Raw genomic sequence first — 18,314 nt, forward strand, 5'->3', positions numbered from 1 at the left:
ATGAGATCTCCTTATGGGTGTTTTGGGCAGGGCAAAGTGAAGCATGGATCGCTGCAGGATATCTTGGGTCCCCATTTTTCAAGGCTCTTATATGTTCTGTGATGCGTTCTTTTAAGGGTCTGATAGTACTACCCACATACTGTTTGTTGCATTTGCATACCAGAAGATATACCACATATCTGGTGGTGCAATTGATGTTTTGTCTGATTTCATAGCATTGGTTTTTCAGTCCTTTAAAAGTTTTGACTTTATGTTGGGCCCATTTACACATACTACAGAACCCACATTTGTAGAAAGCTTTAGTGTGTGGTGTTAGCCATGTGTTGTTTTGTGGTGTTCTGGGTAGTGATGGACTAAGCCTGGTGCGTAAAGTCCTCCCTTTTCTGAATGTGATCAACGGACGTGCTGGTATTTCTTGTGACAAAATATTATCTCTTTTAAGGATCCCCCAATGTTTGTTGAGACTTTTCCTTAATGTTTGGTTCATTCCATTGAATTCTGTAATCATGCGTACTATGGTGTTACCTCGTTTAGTTGTAGTGCTGCTTTTTAGTGTTTCTGTTCTGGTAACTTTTATTATTGTTATATTTTGTTATCCCACCAGGCGCCCTCACCTGATAGAGTTGCAGGGACGTCCTGTTCAGTCCTCCGTGTGTCCACCGGCTTCACAGCCCCTCTGCTGGCCCGATTGGCGCCATCCCGTGCCTCTGGGAAAACTCTCGGCTTGCCCATTGCCACTCTACCTTTCCCCCAACTCTCAACCTCTCGCACCTCGCCTTCCTCCAACTCATCCTCCTCCTCCTCATAGTCCAACACCTCATCCTCCATCAACTCGCGCAACTCAGTCACCACTCTCTTAGCACCTTTCCCTTTCACTCCAGGCACAAACTCGCACTCCAACATCGCCGGTGCCCGCTCCCTCGGTGGCGGGCAGGCCGTTGCGGACTCCCCTGCTGCTTCGTCCCAGCGTTTGGAGGCCGTCTTGCGCCCCGCCGGCCCACCCCGGCCTCTACCAGCTGTACCTGCCGGCCTTTACCCCCCCTTCCGAGCCGTATGCGCCCGGGGAGGCCCCAGTGCCACCAGGTCTCTGCGCCGCCAAGGCAGTCCCTGCCCCCTTTACCCAAACCCACTCCCCAACGGCCCCAGGAACCGCTACCTCCGTGCCTGCGTCAGACCTCCCCCCACACGCAGGTGCCGGGGCCCCTTTGCCCCCAGGCACCCCACCCGCCTTTGCCTCCCTGGCCGCACATAAGCACTGCCACTCACCCTCCGCCTCTTCAATAATGCGACGCTGGTCGCGAATCCGCTCCTCCTCCGACATGAGCTTCCACCTAGCGTACCATGATCCCTGCCTCTCCATGTCCCTATAGGGACCCTTCCCTGATGGGGTCACCGTGGGGGCCCTCTTTCAAAGACCCAAATCCCCTCAACTGCTGTGCCTTCCGTGGGCCTTTGCCCTTGGACCCCTGTGCTTTGACCACACCCTTCTTGCCCTTTGAAAGGTCCACTGGCTGCCCCCTGGCAAGGCCCCCTTCCTCCCTCCAGACTCCCCTTCCGTCAGCATGAGGGCGAAATCCTCCCCAGCCGCCTGCTCCCAGTCCCCCAGGTCCTCCTCCCCACTGCCCTCACTACTCTCGCCATAATCCACTAGCTGCCCCCCCTCCTGACCCCCCAACCAGGGGGGCAAGGGGACCAAATCCATCCATGGGTCCCTCGCAGGCTGCAGATGGGCCCCGAGCCCCCCCAGGGCCACCCTCCCCACCCTGCATCACATGACGACTCACTCCGCTTCGCTACACTTCTTTTTAATAACCTGCACGAGCCACACAGCCGGGCACCAGTGGCGACGCGCTCCGCCAAGAATTCACTCCCCGCCTACACTAACTACCAAAAACACAGCTGAACAAACCAACCTAATCCCTGAGGCACTGGGGACAGGAAGAGGAAGTCCTTCCCCTCCTGTCCCCTTAAGTAACCTCCTAACCCTCCACCCCCTAATCCCACCTCCTAAACTAACTTCCTGCCCGCCCGTCCTATCGCACGAACACCCCGGGGAAAAGACTGGTCTGCCGACCTGCTTTCCCCGGGGGCCGCAGTCAGCAGTTGCAAGCAGCAAGTGGCGGTGCGCTTGCACTTTAAGCAGGGTTGCGCGCGCGGCACTGGTGGCCCGTGGCTTTGGCCTTTATAATTTATTTGGGGACACTGACAGTAGTGTCAGTGTCCCCAAATAAATTATAAAGGCTGCCACCACGGGCTACCAGTGATGCACGGCCGCCGCCCCAAAAATAGTGCCGCCTGGGGCGGCCCGCCCCCACCACTCCCCCCCCCAGCTATGCCCCTGCCTAGAGTTAAGTGGCAGAAAAACTATGCCTGATATTGGTAATCCTAGGTATTAATGTTGGATCACAAGTTGATTTCCTGTATGCACATAAGTAGTCGACAATAACTTGCTGAAATCTGTGTTACTGCTATACTTTCCAAATGCAAGCCCATATATGCCATATTTATAGGCATATATTACACCTGCTTTTAGCAAGTAAATATGTGCCCGGAATTCCATGCAGTTTTACTGCATCATGGAATACTGGCTGCGGTAACACAACAGCATTTGTAATACTGCATTTACATGGGTGCTCCTAATGAGGGGATTCTTTACACGGAAAATATATCTCAGTTACTGATAGAAACCTAGCCTAGCTGAGGTTTCATTCATTATCAATAATTAAAGAATGGTCTCATGAAAGCAATAACCACTGCATTGGCCTCCAATGACTGAACGGACATGGTGTAAGCTGATTAAATATGTAAATGCATAAACAGGCAAGCACTGGAGAGGGTGTGAAAAGGTTTGTTATAAATTAATACAAAAATTACTACCAAATGTGCAAAAAGTGATAAGAGATCCTATTAGATCTGTCAATAGAGCAACAGAAAATTGTGGGGACACGTGGAACTCCTTACCAATGTGCATAGAAACAGAAGCAACATCAAAGCCTTTCTGACCATTCACAGCATTTAGGAGCTTCCGTGTTTTGGGAGATGGAGCTGGGTGCCTCAAAACAGTTCAGCTTCACGATGAGATTCCAGTAAACCTACGTAATGTTAGGACACATTTGCCAATATAGCTGAAATAATTTTAAAAAAAGAATCCTGCAAATTTCATACAAGTATAACATTCATTTAATTCCTCATAGGCTTAAGGGTAGCAATGAGTTTAAATAACTTTTAAAAAAACTCTGAAAATGTCCCCTTTATTCAAATCTTGCATTTATTCACTTTAAAATATCAACAAGGGGAAGCAGCATTTACTGAGTGGTCGGAACAATGTGTGCCATTGCCACGCAAGCATAACCATGCATTGGACTTTACCATGCATGTCGTTACAATGCAAAATTTTACAAAACATATATGTCTTTATAACGCATGCTTTTTCAATAAAAATGTAAGTATCTTGCAGGTAAGTATAAAGAATTAAAAAAAAAAAAAAATATATATATATATATATATATACACACACACATATATATATATGTTTCTGATCATATTATGTGAACAAGACCGGGTTCCCCCTGTCGAAGCGCGTCATGCTGCCAGTAAAGGAGGAATAAAGCATTATTAATCCTGAATTTCATCTCGTGTGGTCTGTACCTGCTGTTCGTGATAGTTATCGCATCAGGATTCCTGATTTTATATATATATATATATATATATATATATATATATATATATATATATATATATATATATATATATATATATATATATATATATATATACAAACAAAAAAATGTTATAAGGACATTTTAGTTAGGAATTCATATATTTTATTAATCCTAAAAATTCAATGAAAAAACAAAGATTAGAGGAATATTATAGTTAGGAAATAACATTTTATAAAACTTCGAAATTCACTGAAAAAACCAGAGGTTACAAGAGACATTATACTTAGGTTTAGATTTCACTCTTACAAAACCAATGAAATTCATCAGTTATAGTTACCTGAGCTAACTATAACTTAAGGTCCCTCAATGCACAGCTTATGACCTCACATATTGCATCACTCATGACATGGTGAGTGACATCACTGATGACATCTCAAATGACATAATTGATGTCATCACTGGTGATATCATCCAGTGATCGTAAGTGTTTAGTAAATGTTTCTGAGACTTAAAGATATATACTTAGGTACTGCATACATTAAATACTATTCTTTCTGTAATCCTAATGAGTGATACTATTTCTAACATATGTCATCTAAATGGCCATGTGACTTTCTGTATCAGTGTGCGAGTGGGTGTCTGAGTGGCTGTATGGGTGTGTGAGTGATTGTGTGACTGGCTGTCTGTGTGAATAAGTGAGTGTGTGAGTAGCTGTATGGGTGAGTGAGTGGCTGTGTGTGTGATAGTATTGGTGAGTGAGTCGGTGAGGGAGTGACTCTATAGGTGGGTGAGTGGATGTAGGAGTGGCTGTATTGGTGAGTGAGTGACTGTTTGAGTGGGTGTCTGGTTAATGTTATTGAATGTTGAAAAGAGTCTTGGCAACATCATTTTTTTTAAAGGTACGTGTTATCATTACACTGACAAACTGGTTCCCCCCTTCCACCACCAGTAGAGGGATCTTGGTAAATTAATGGCCACCACAGTAAGGAACAACTATGTTTCTTCTTGATGACATACTTGGAGAAAACTGAGGGTTCAGTGGTCTCAGCCCAGACATAATGCGCAGCCAGGAAACTTGTCTAAGGGACTTCCCAGAGCAGGATGCAGCCCTATCCTAAAAGGGGGTAAGGGAGTCTTAACTTCTTCCTGAAATGGACATTACTGGTGTGATTACACATGTAATGCTTCCCCAGACAGTTCATTTTAAGATGAATGATAATAGAAAATACAACTTCAATTTGCTTCATTCTTCCAAAGCCCTGCTCACATTACTGGATAGCAAGAAAAAACATTATGAGCATAAAGGAGGTAGAGTACTGGCTATGCAGCTCAAACAAATGGTTTTGAGACATGGTGTGTCAGAGATAAACAGAGACAGAATATTAGTAATTGTGGAACCAGACATGGCCCTTAAAATGCTCCAGGCGTAGACTACTTTCACTGTTTAAGATGGTTTTTGTTATAAGACAGGGTGGTGCTTTTTAGAAGGCAGTTATACGTAGAAAACGCATGAAACCCCTTTTTAATTTTAATGAACTTCAGAGTTAACTGACTCATTGGTTCAACGAAAAGGTATGACTGGCCTCGAATTAATTTAAATTAAAATTTAAACATGCATGCATGACTAAAACATTGTACAAAGGATAGATAGTGGAAAGGAAATGCATTGTCAAGTAATGTATTGGCCCACCAACCCCAACACTGAATGAAACCTAGGCAGATGTATATGTGATCTGGCAAAATGCTATCACTCTAAGTGCAAGAAACACAATGGATGAAGTGGAGTAACAGAAGCAAAATGTAAATGACGATTTAACAGACTAAAGGATGAAGATCACTGACTGAAAATGTATATTTATATAAATCTATTATTTATGATTTCTTTCGGTTAAGTGTGAGAATGATGAGACAGCTAAAGATATCACCAAAAATGAAAAAATTTAACTGCAGCCATTACTGCATTCATTAAGAAATAACTTGACCGAAAAATAACAATCCCAGCTAACAACATAACCTTCACTTTTACCAAAGTGCCGCTGCCACTGCCATTAGCATAGCGCTTTTCGAGATTGTGCCCCAATCCTGTAGCGATTTTGGCTCGCTGCCATTTTGTCTTAGTTGTTGTTGTTGTGCCTCCCTGCCCGGATCTCCACCCCGCTCCCGCCTCCCAGCTGATCTTCCCTCCCACTGATACTATCAGCCTTGATCTCCCGTGTGTTACGCTGTGACCGCCCTGCTTCCAGCAGATGCGGCCGCTCCTCACGATGCTCCCCTGCTCTACCTGGTATCGTAGCGCTATACAGCCAAACCGCTGCCTGCCACCTCGCCTCACTACCGATATTGCTATTGCCAGATCGTATAGTATATTGTAACGTAGCGCTAAATTGCCTGACTGTTTGAATTATCGCTAAGCATAATCATTTCGAAGCGCGAGACTGCCAAAGTGCGCTGTAAGTTTGTTTTCAATTGTGCTGTGCTGCTTAAAGTAATTATTTCTGCCTGATTGTGCCGCTGCCACTGCCATTAGCATCGAGCTTTTCGTGATTGTGCCCCAATCCTGTAGCGATTTTGGCTCGCTTCCATTTTGTCTTAGTTGTTGTTGTTGTGCCTCCCTGCCCGGATCTCCACCCCGCTCCCGCCTCCCAGCTGATCCTCCCTCGCCCCTCCCCCTTCCACTATCCACATATGACAGATGCTTTTACGCGCAGCGGTCACGCGCAGCGGTCGCGCCCCATGCGCGCCGAAGGTGCGCCAAAGGTAAGCCCGCCTATGCCCGTCCGTGCCTGGTCCGCGCCCAGCGCCAGACCCCCTGGTCCCCGCATTATCCCTTCCGCCCGCATAACCTACGAGGCCGCAACCCTCCTTGCCCTTAACCCTGGCCGCACACCACAATGCTGCGAGGCTGTCCCAGGACACACTCATGGACCCTTCACCTTCCACTCCTGCAAGTTCGCCTGCATCAGGACTCACACCAAATTCACTAACTCCAAACACAGCTCCGACTCTAACCACCTGAAGTGCATCCTGCTGAACACTCGCTCGGTCCACAGACACGCCACTGAACTCTGGGACCTACTCGACACTGCTTCACCGGACGTCGCCTTCCTTACAGAAACATGGTTGAACGCCTCATCAGCTCCCGACATCGCCATAGCCATCCCGGACGGCTACAAGATCATCCATAAGGACCGCACCAACCAAACAGGAGGAGGCATCGCCATCGTCCATAAGAACACCATCCGAATCACGACCAGCTCCGACAATAACCTCGCTACCGCCGAACACCTTCACTTCCAGATCCACACCGACCCCAAGACCACACTTAGAGGCACCCTCATCTACAGACCACCAGGAACCGGCACACAATTCAGCGAAGACATCACTGACTTCATCAGCCCACATGCCCTCACCTCCGAGAACTACATCCTACTGGGAGACCTCAACTTCCACCTGGAAAAGAAAAACGACAGCAACACCACCACCCTTCTGGACAACCTGGCCAATCTCGGACTCAAACAACTTGTTGACACCCCCACCCACTTGGCCGGACACACGCTCGACCTCATCTTCACCTCCAGCAAACACATCTCCTTCGATCACACCACAGCTCTACATTGGATGGACCACAGCTGCGTTCACTTCAGCTACAAACAGACCACGACCCACAACCCCCCACAACCTATTCCTCGAAGAAATTGGAGCACAATCACCACCGACCAACTCTTCACATCGCTTAACCTAAACCCTCCAGCCATACCATCGGACCCAAACCAAGCTGCCACCAAACTCACACAATGGATCACCCACGGCGCTGATGAATTAGCACCCTTGAAAAACCATCAAACCAAACAAGGTAGCAAAAAGGCCCCCTGGTTCAACGATGACCTTAAGAAATCCAAGAAGTTATGTCGTACTCTCGAGAAAACCTGGAGAAAAAACCCAACCACTGACAACCTGGCCACCTTCAAGGACGCCACACGCAAACACCACCAATTGATCCGATCCACCAAAAAATCAGCATTCAAGGATCGACTCGACAACAACGCCCACAACAGCAAGGAACTATTCAACATCGTCAAAGAATTTACAACCCCACCGCCGGCACCAACAACATCACTCCCTCCCAAGACCTCTGAGACTCTTTATCCTTTTTCTTCCACAACAAAATCGCCGACATACATAATAGCTTTGAAAACCAGTCCGAAGAACAGTCCACTCCACCCACCTCCGAACCTAAACAGCACCCTAACAACCTTTGCGCCTGGAACCCAATTTCTACTGAAGACACCATCCGCCTGATGAACTCCATCCACTCAGGTTCGCCAACCGACCCATGTCCCCACCACATTTTTAACAAAGCAGACTCCATCATCGCACCCCATCTCCGCGATGTCATCAACTGTTCCTTCAACTCCGCTACCTTCCCGGAAAGCTGGAAACACGCCAAACTCAGCGCCTTTCTGAAGAAACCCACAGCAGACCCCACTGAACTTAAGAACTACCGCCCCATCTCGCTCCTCCCATTCCCTGCCAAAGTCATTGAGAAAGCCGTCAACAGCCAGCTCGCCGCCTTCCTCGAATCCAACAAATCCCTCGACCCTTCACAGTCCGGCCTCCGAGCCAAACATAGCACCGAAACCGCCCTCATCGCAGCAACTGATGACATTCGAACACTACTGGACAACGGAGAAACAGCTGCCCTCATCCTACTTGACCTCTCCGCCGCCTTCGACACAGTCTGTCATAGCACCCTCATACAACGCCTCAGCAACGTCGGATTACAAGGAAAAGCTTTGGACTGGATCATCTCATTCCTCGCCGGGAGAACCCAGAGAGTCCGCCTCCCCCCATTCAAATCAGAGGCCACCGAAGTCATTTGCGGCGTACCACAAAGATCATCACTCAGTTCCACCCTCTTCAACGTTTACATGAGCCCCCTCGCATCCATCGCGCAACAACACAACCTCAACATCTTCTCCTATGCGGACGACACCCAGCTGATCCTCTCCCTCACCAAAGACCCAAACACCGCCAAATCCAATCTACACGAAGGAATGAAAGAAGTAGCCGAATGGATAAAGAACAGCCGTTTAAAACTAAACTCGGACAAAACGGAAGTCCTCATCTTAGGATCATCCCCATCTGCCTGGGACGACTCATGGTGGCCACCGGCCCTGGGTACAGCACCCATATCCACAGATCACGCACGGAACCTAGGCTTCACCCTAGACTCCTCCCTCTCGATGACCAGACAAGTCAACGCCGTCTCATCTTCATGCTTCAACATCCTACGCATACTCAAAAAAATCTTCCGCTGGATCCCCACCGAAACAAGAAAGACAGTCACCCACGCACTGGTCACTAGCCGACTCGATTACGGAAACACCCTTTACGCCGGAACCACAGCCAAACTACAGAAAAAACTCCAACGCATCCAAAACGCCTCAGCCAGACTCATCCTGGACATACCCCGTCAAGCTCACATTTCCGGTCACCTGAAAGACCTTCATTGGCTCCCCGTCAACAAGAGAATAACGTTCCGTCTCCTCACCCACGCACACAAGGCCCTCTACGACCTAGGACCCGAATGCCTCAACACACGACTGTCCTTCTACACACCCACCCACCAACTACGATCATCCAATCAAGCCCTCGCCGCAATTCCGTGCATCAATAGATCCACCATGGGGGGTAGATCCTTCTCCTACTTAGCGGCCAAAACCTGGAATTCTCTCCCCACTCACCTCCGCCTCACACAGAACCACCTCTCCTTCAGAAAGCAGCTAAAAACCTGGCTATTCGATAAGTAATGGACCCACCCTCCCTCAAGCGCCTTGAGACCCTCTGGGTGAGTAGTGCTCTATACAAATGTCTGAACTTGAACTATATAATTCAACATGCGTAAAATACCATTTAATAGACTTATGCACACCAAGGACCCAATGTGTTAATGTAAGGTTCTAAAGTATTCAGCGATTTTCCACACCGATTGTTTTTCTACTGCAACTTGATCTTTCACTACCATGTATGTGCTATCATTCGCCATTCAAAGGAGTTTCAAAAACTCTTTTCTTATTAATACATATGAAACAGAAGTCATTTTGTGACCTCCATCTCTGAATGTCAGATTATATTCTGAAACCTTTCCAGGACATTTAAAGAATGGCTTTAGTGAGAGAGCTAATTGACAAACTAAAAATGGATATGACATAGGTGCTAACACAGTGGACATTTAAAACGTGCGCAAAAAAAAAAGTGCAAACGTTTATCTTTCTGTAAAATAGAAAAATATTGTGAATTAGTATTAAACCACCTAGCTTGCTGGTCTGTTGTCATTCCATAGATAGCGCACAATGCATTACGAGAACAAAGTCTGCAGCGTGTTTTGTGAGAAGTGCAAATGTTCTCCAGTTTTTATATTTATGTAATGCTTCCTTACAGTATAAAAATGTGTGCAGGAGAATATGGTGCAAAGAAACAAATTAATGCATTATATTTCAAAGTTGTTATTTTACTTCTGATGGAAGGATTATGTGAATCTAATGAATGTGTGTGCACATAAATTGTACTTGAGTGTAATTCAAGTATGGATGGAAAGCAAGAGAAAATGTTTTTATTTTTACGCAACATTTCAGTTCTTGTGTTGATAGAATGTTATGTATTAAAATGTGCCGCAATTATTTTTAGTTTGTATACATGGATTCTTCATATTGTTCCTAACACTATGGGCCATAAGTACAAACACAGTTTCCCATAGACACAGAATGGGTAAAACCCTTTGATACATCTGGCCCTATAAGTCTTGAATTCATTGGTAAGTAGCACATTTGGGCTAAATTTTAGAGAATCACATTTTACTGGCTCTGAGCGTACTTTGGTCTTGTCGTGCTGAGCTCTCTGTTGCTCAGTCTCATGATTTGGCGATCTGATTACACTTTGCCTCTCACTGATCCTATGGATCAAACCCTCTTGTTACAACAGATGTGTCATCATTGGTAAGTAGACATTTATACACACAGCATGTATGGAGGCATTAAAAAATCTTGTTGTCGGAACACAAAATCTGTGGCCAAGTTAGAGCAATTGTTTGAAAGTACAATGTATGTCATTTGTGTAGTAATAACAGTGAGGGCCCTACTATGATGTCGGTCAGAAAGCCTCCGACCACAGGTCAGAGGAGGCTTTCCGACTGACATCCCTGGTTTGACTTCCAACCTCCAAATTACAATGTATGTGGTTGGAAGTCAAACAGGCTGGTCATTCCAGCTGGCAAGTCAGAACCGCAACGTAATCCCTTTAAGACAGCATTTACGCCACCAGGATTACGATGTTGGTTTCACACAGCCTTTCTTTGGCCTTTCTGACATGGAAAGCCTGTCAGAAAGCAACTTTGTTGCCTCTGCAGCCTATGGTTGTAGGCCTGGGGGTACCTATGGGGCTGCCCTGTAAATCCCTGCATCCTGTGACAGGCAGACTGCCACAGGGTGCAGGGATTTACACAAACTGCCACTGCTCTATGGGAGCTTATGTAGCGGGCGGTTTCTGACTGCAGCAGAAGCTCCCATAGGAAAATGGGAGTGTGCGACCGCACCACGTGCGGTCGCATCATAATACTTTGTTTTCTAAAATGTAGAGTTGTGATCTCTACCAGTGTCACAAGAGATAAGGGAGGTCATGCTTTGAGAAGCTTTGGTGCCTTAAAATGTTCTTGAAAAAGACCAGAGGTTGTCCCGCTCGTCTGTTGAGGTTTCTGTCAGGTTCAACGATACGCCTCGGAGCACATATTTTTGTAGATTTAAAACAGTTCTCAAACTCATCAATAGGGGGCTGGAAGTATTCCTCCTTTGCTCTGGTATAGGCTCAATTGTTGCCTCTACAAAACACACAGGGTTTCCTGTAGTTTTTACCTGCTCTTGGGTATTTCAAAAGCTCTAACATGAGGATGGCAGAGACTATCTATGTACGGTTGATGGGCCTTCAAGACATTTGGTTTGTAGATGGAAATGGGAACTAGGATTTCAAATGCCATGGTAAGTGTTGATTCAAGTCAAGCTAGGTTTTTAGGAGTACATTCAGATGTGCAAAAGGCAACTTAGAGAGAAGTTGAAAAGGATTCAGACATGAGAAAAGTTGATCAAGGTTGGAAGGCATCTTGGCTTTAACACCAAGCACACTGTAAAAAAATGATTAGATGATGCTCTACCAAAGAGAGCTATTGGAATCCTACGGGCTGGAGTTCAGGTGTAAGGGAGAACAGTAGACCAAGGCTGTAGCCTTCACCAGATATTCAAGTCACCCAGGAAACAGGCAGTAAGTACTGGAGTACGGTTGGGTAGTGTTATTTTTAAATTGTGCATTCATTATTGATAATTGTTTAATATGTTTAAGTTGTAATACTTGAGGTTGTTATTTATTTGTTTACGTGTTTTATTACTTTACCATTATTTATTCATTTTTGGGATGTATGGGTGCTTGCTTTTAAGGAAAATATATATTAATGTATATGAATTGGTTAATCAATTAGTTACATTTTTGACTGAATTTTTATTCCTAACATGTTTAATTTTTAATGTATTGATATTTGTGATTATATGTTTAATTCAAACAACTATTTAATCTTTATTTTGGATTTTGAGGTCTGTTGGGGGAATGTGCAATTCTTGTTCCTTTTAAAAGAAATATTATAAAGTATAATCCATTAAAAAGTTAAATATGCAAAATATGAACATTGTAAATTTGTTTTGGGGGTGAATGTTTGCTTCATTTAAATAACAGATGTTATTACTTTTCTTATAGGGTTTTGTTTTCATTAGGGATTTGCGGGACACTGTCTATTGTAAAAAAAAAAAATAATAATTTCAATGTTTTTATAGTCTTGAGACATAAAAACCTTTCATAAGTATGTTTTTCAAAGTAGGATATTGAAATATAAGTGTATATTTAAATTTCGTCATTCATTTTAATATGTATTTTTTTACTCGGTGCAGTGAATCTGACCTCCCAACTCTGCTCCTTCCACACCAATTTATGCACTTTCCCTAATGCAGAGTTAGAAGGGTAAATCTGACCACCCCCACCAACAATGTGTGCACATTCCGCATTGTTTGGAAGACAGGAGTTAAACTACTAAATCTGGCCCCTTACACAATGTTTGCACTTTCCTCTTGATAGAGTGGAAACCACATTTTATTTGTAGGGGTGCATTATAATCACATGTAGATTGCACCCGCATATACTCCTTTGGTGTATTAACATAAAGTGTTGGAATTTGTGAAATCGTATTAACATGGAACGTGACATATTTTAGGCCATTGAAAAGTAGCAGGGAGAATAATGAATGTAACTAGCAGAAACCATTAAAATGGAAAATTTGTGTTGTGCAACTGACAACCATCCATGTATTAAATGTGCTTATTAATCATGATATTTCATATGTAGGTAAATGCATTAATTGAAAGTGCCTTAATGCTATGTAAACTCCTAAGCTTATATGATGCTTTCTTTTGTTAGCTGAATTTCCTAAGCCTGAAACGCAAGACCCTGAAAACTCGTGCTTTAGAATTCAAAGTTTGAATTTCATGTGTTCTGTGGAATCTGTTCTTTCTCACATTTTGTGCTGCAGGTGAAGAAGCGCTCTTGTTAGATAGAATAATTTCTTTATTTTACTAGTCAGGCAGGAGAGAAGAAGTTACAATTGTGTGGCTTGAATCGATAAAGGTAGGTTGTTGATTTTCACACCGAAGAAGGCCTGGGCACCAAGGACAAATTGTAAGAAGGAATGTACACAGTTGTCACTGTGGAACACAACCTTTAGGACTATACCTAGAACAGATGGCGTGATTAGCACTGCACCCTGTGAATTTTACTTACAGATAACTTATCGTTAGGGATTGGGATAGTGACCCCATTTCTTTTTTGTCTACAGAGAGAGAGCATCTTAGAACAAGCTCTGACTTGGTAGCTTTATGCTACATGACCAATTGATCGTGGAAAGACTTCTTAGAAGACTCCTTTTATGGACACCTTTTATTCCTCCTTCTGAAAATGCTTAAATAGGGATGTCATTTTAGTGCTAGAGTAGCGATAGATTTAATGCTTTTCAATCACCAACCCTCGATGCAGGGAAACTTGGACTCATGATTCCTGATCTTTTGTATTTTAGTTCTTGAGCTAATTGTATTGTTTATGTTGCTTCTAAACTGGATGTGCAGATTTGGCTTCATGTAATTCCTATGAATTTCTACACTCTCGTGTTGTGGTGTCTCTATGTTCAGTTGGTTTTGGCTTTGTAATAAATTAACTGACCTTAATTCGTTGCCCGTGGTTATTATGGGTCCAAGAAGATTATTGATTAACAGGTAGGTCCCCTAATGACTTTTCTCCCCTTTACACTTTCATGCTGTGGAAAAGAACCATTGAATTGTGCCTCTAGAATAGGTCTAGAATTTCTGGGCCCGGCCCTTTCACTCTATAACTGATGCTGTGAAGTCAAAATAATAAATATCCCCCGTCACTTTCATCAATGTTTATTAGTGTGGAGATAGAATAGTAAATCTCCCTGCACCCTTCCGTGAATGCATTTTCCCCAATGTCCGTTAGACTGCCTTTAGACTAGTACATGTGATTGCTCGCATCCCAATGCACAATCCATGCATTTTGCCCAGTTTGTGTAGGATTGTAGTCAGAATAGAGCTGTTGTCCTTCACTTTTAAACTTCGGTGAACACTCACTTAATCATTCCTGGAATCAAGGATCCCCACCTGCGTCATTACTGGCTTCAGCATTTTCAATGATCTGAACCACAAAACAAAACACAAAAAATTGAGAAACATGCATTCAATAAACAAATAAACAAATGATGAAATATTTTATTTAATTGAAAAATAAATATAAATAAAATCTAAATTTTAATTTTTGTGGGAAGGTTGGTGGTTTTCTAAATTCAGGAGCGGTCATGCACCATCCATACTATATTCTTCTCGATGCACTTACACTTTTTCCCGCGAGTCAACCTGTAGATGTTGACTTGATTTTTAGCCCCAAATTTCAACTTTTTCACATTTACAGAACCTTTTTAAAATGTTAAATTCTACATTTTGCCTCTTTATTTATTTATTTACACTTTATTAATCTGTTAAGATTATTTTATATTCTAAGTAGCCTCAGGCCCCCTGAGTAGGCTTCGCGGCCCTCCAGTGTCTGGAAGGTCTGATTACTGCAACCAAATAAAATATTTAGGGCCAGATCTACGACATGATTTTGCATGTGCAAACGGGTTTGCGACCCATTTGCGCTTGCAAAATCACTGTGGCACATATACAAACACTATTTTGCAGCGAGTCGCAATTAGGAAGGGGTGTTCCAAGGGCCTCCCTTCCTAATTGCGACTCGCAGCCCTAAGTGTGAATGTTTTGCAACCGCAATTGTGGTTGCAAAACACTCACAATTTACCGCCCTTTTCAAGAAGGTAGTAATGCAGTCGCAAATGGGATGGGGTCCATAGGGGACCCCTTCCCCTTTGCAAATGCAGGTTAAGATATTTTTTAGGGGCAGGCAGTGGTTCCAGGGGTCACTACCTGCCCTTAAAAAATGAAACAAAAACATTTCATTTTTTTTTAAAATGCAGCCTGTTTTCCTTTAAGGAAATCGGGCTGCAATTAAAAAAATAAAACTGCTTTATTTAAAAGCAGTCCCAGACATGGAGTTTTGCTGAGCCCAGCAGGCCACCATCCGTGGGAGGGCCAGCCATTCCCAATGGGGTCGAAAATTGCGAGTGCCTCTTTAATATTCATGAGCCTCGCATTTTGCGACCCCCATTGGGTATCGCAATCAATGTCTTTGACACTGTTGTACATTGTAAATTGCGACTCGCAATTTGTGACTCGCAATCAAGCCCAAATTGTGAGTTGCAGTTTACACTGGTCGTACATCTAGCCCTTAAACATTTGTATGTTTGTTTGATGTTTTCCTGTTTCTGTATTTTTTGGGTGCTGTCTTGCGGTTGAAATCATTGATAAAGATGAGACCAGGGTCCCCCGCTTCCAATAATGACTCAGTGGGGGTCTCTGCATTCTAGGAGCGATTAAGTGTTGCTCCAAAGAATTCAAAAGGATTAGAATCACTGACATAAAATACTTGTTATGTTCCTTTTGAGAATGATATTATTTTTACAATACATTTATTCTAATTATTGTTATGTTCCTTTTGAGAATGATATTATTTTTACAATACATTTATTCTAATTTGCTATTTAATGTCATTGTTGATTAATTGATGCAAGCATTTTTAAGAATATTTTTTAGGTTAATGAATTAATGTCTATCTTATATTTGCTAAATATTTAGTTAAAAAAAACAATGTGACTCACTTTAAATTACAATAAAGCAATTATAATTAAATACACGTAATTATCAATACAATGTATACATTTTGGACCACACAATGTTGGTCTCCAATATATTTTGCATTTTACAATGTATGTATGTAAATTCAATATTTATTTGTTAAAATTTGGAAAATCAAATTTTGTTACCACAATAATTATATGTTCGATATTTTGTCATGCAACCACATTGAATTATGTTGAAATGTTAGACAGTTGTACTGGTTGCCTGCATCATATTAAATTGGTTTGTGGTAATCAGTTAAATGTATGAGTTTAAGCATACTTATCACCTTCTTGATGCCAGATACACTTGAGGATAATGAAAAGTTTTTGGTAGATTTCGTGTGCTATTTTTTGATGTCTGGAGTACAGAACAGGGTGTCTATGTTGCTATTTCCATAGATTGGATTAAAGTAAGTGTATGCAGTTAAAGTCTTTGAGTTTCGATATTGGATTTCAATTGTGAAGCTAGAAGGAGAGCTTTGACTCGTAGACATGGACTGCTATCTTCTTTTCCTAACTTCTCAGGCTCCAGATCGTAAGACAGGCATGTGAAGATGACTGAAGAAAACATCAGTACTCCAGAAAGGGGAAAAACTGAAATGAGTCAGAAAAACTTTTTCAAAAGTGTAAGGCAGATGAAACTCCAGCACATACTCAATAAGAAATCCAGAAGAACTTCAGAAAATCAGGAAAAATCCTTTGAGAAAGCAAAAGCAGGGAGACACTTTGAAATGCACTAGCTGATCGCGGCGGTCTCCTTATTTACGATCTTTTAATGAATTACCCGAAAGTGAAATTTGCACATACTTTCCTTCCATGAAACCTTGGGAAAGTCCTAAGAAAGGGTATTAAAAAAACATGACTTCCACAAGGAAAATCAGATGTGGATTTGTGGATATATATTCAAGAAATACTCAGGGTACATATCTCCAAGTTGGCCACTGTGTTGCCCAAGCAGTTACAAGGAAACATTTCGTTCACAAGAAGACCTTCCTAGACTGATAGCACTCAGTCCCAGCATGCAAACGGAATCCAGCAACTCACACCAATCACCCAACGGTTGATCCAGGAAAAGAACAGCTTCCCAACTCCTATTAGTAAGTACATGCATGCAGAGCCCTCGTTTCTGTGTTGATTTTTAATGTGTCTGTGTGTGAGCATGAAACATATTCAAATGTAACTTTGTTTTTCACTTCTTATGAGCTAATAAATAGGAGTAGAGGATTTAATTGCTGAAAGGATATTACACCAGAATATCGACTACAGAATATTGTGGGCATGGAAGTCATTTATTGGTCACCAGGGGTCGCAACTGCGACCCTAGCAATTCCATTGCAATCTTACACATGGACACATTCAAAATGCGATGGGAACTAGATGAGTTCTTCAAAAACATTTGAGTGAAGGTTTTTTTTTCAGAACAGTCCAATCATGGAAATGGATGACGGATACATCACTCTGAGGAAAAAGTCCAAATGTAATCCACCACCTTCCACAATACCCCCAGAAGTATGGGCTTTTGAAGAGGCAGTGATAAAGGATAGTCAGATTAGCCATTCGTCTACAGGATACCATCAAGAATCTAGTGGACAAGGCCAAAGATAATGAGTGAATTACAAGGAAAGATCAAGAATTTTCTTACCACAATGGAACCACAGATGCCTCAATTTTGCACCATCCCGAAGATTCATGAAGGAAGAATGCGCTCCCCCGGGAAGACCCATAGTAATGGGAATGAGATCAGATCTTGAGCCATTGTCACTGTATACAGATGGATTCCTAAGGTCCCTCGTCACACAAATGATTAACCCCTTCCATGCTCATGACGAGAGATCGTCATGAACAATGGGATTCAAGGGAGGTCAGCACTCTGGAGGAATTGCCTTAGCATTCAAGGTGTTAAGGACATTAATCATTTGCTTAACCTACTGAAAGAAGTGGAATATGACCCACGACAGACAAAACAATACAGTGCCTCGATGTTGAGGCCCTCTATACCAGCATCCTGCAGGGTGAGAGCCTGTGGGTAATTACCGAACTGCTGCTAGCCCAAGAATGGACTTGGGCAGCCCCATTCCAATGGATTATGAAGCTTGCTGAACTGGCATTGATGGAGAATTTTTTATCTTTTAAAGAACATATCTTTTTATAGCGCCATGGGACATCCATGACATATACATTAGCGCCGAATATAGCATGCACCTACATGGGTTGGTTTAAGGAGAAGAATATATGGACCAACAACCCGTTCAGTGACAGAGTAC

The sequence above is a fragment of the Lissotriton vulgaris genome, chromosome 8 (genome assembly GCF_964263255.1).
Source record: "Lissotriton vulgaris chromosome 8, aLisVul1.2, whole genome shotgun sequence".
NCBI lineage: Eukaryota > Metazoa > Chordata > Amphibia > Caudata > Salamandridae > Lissotriton > Lissotriton vulgaris.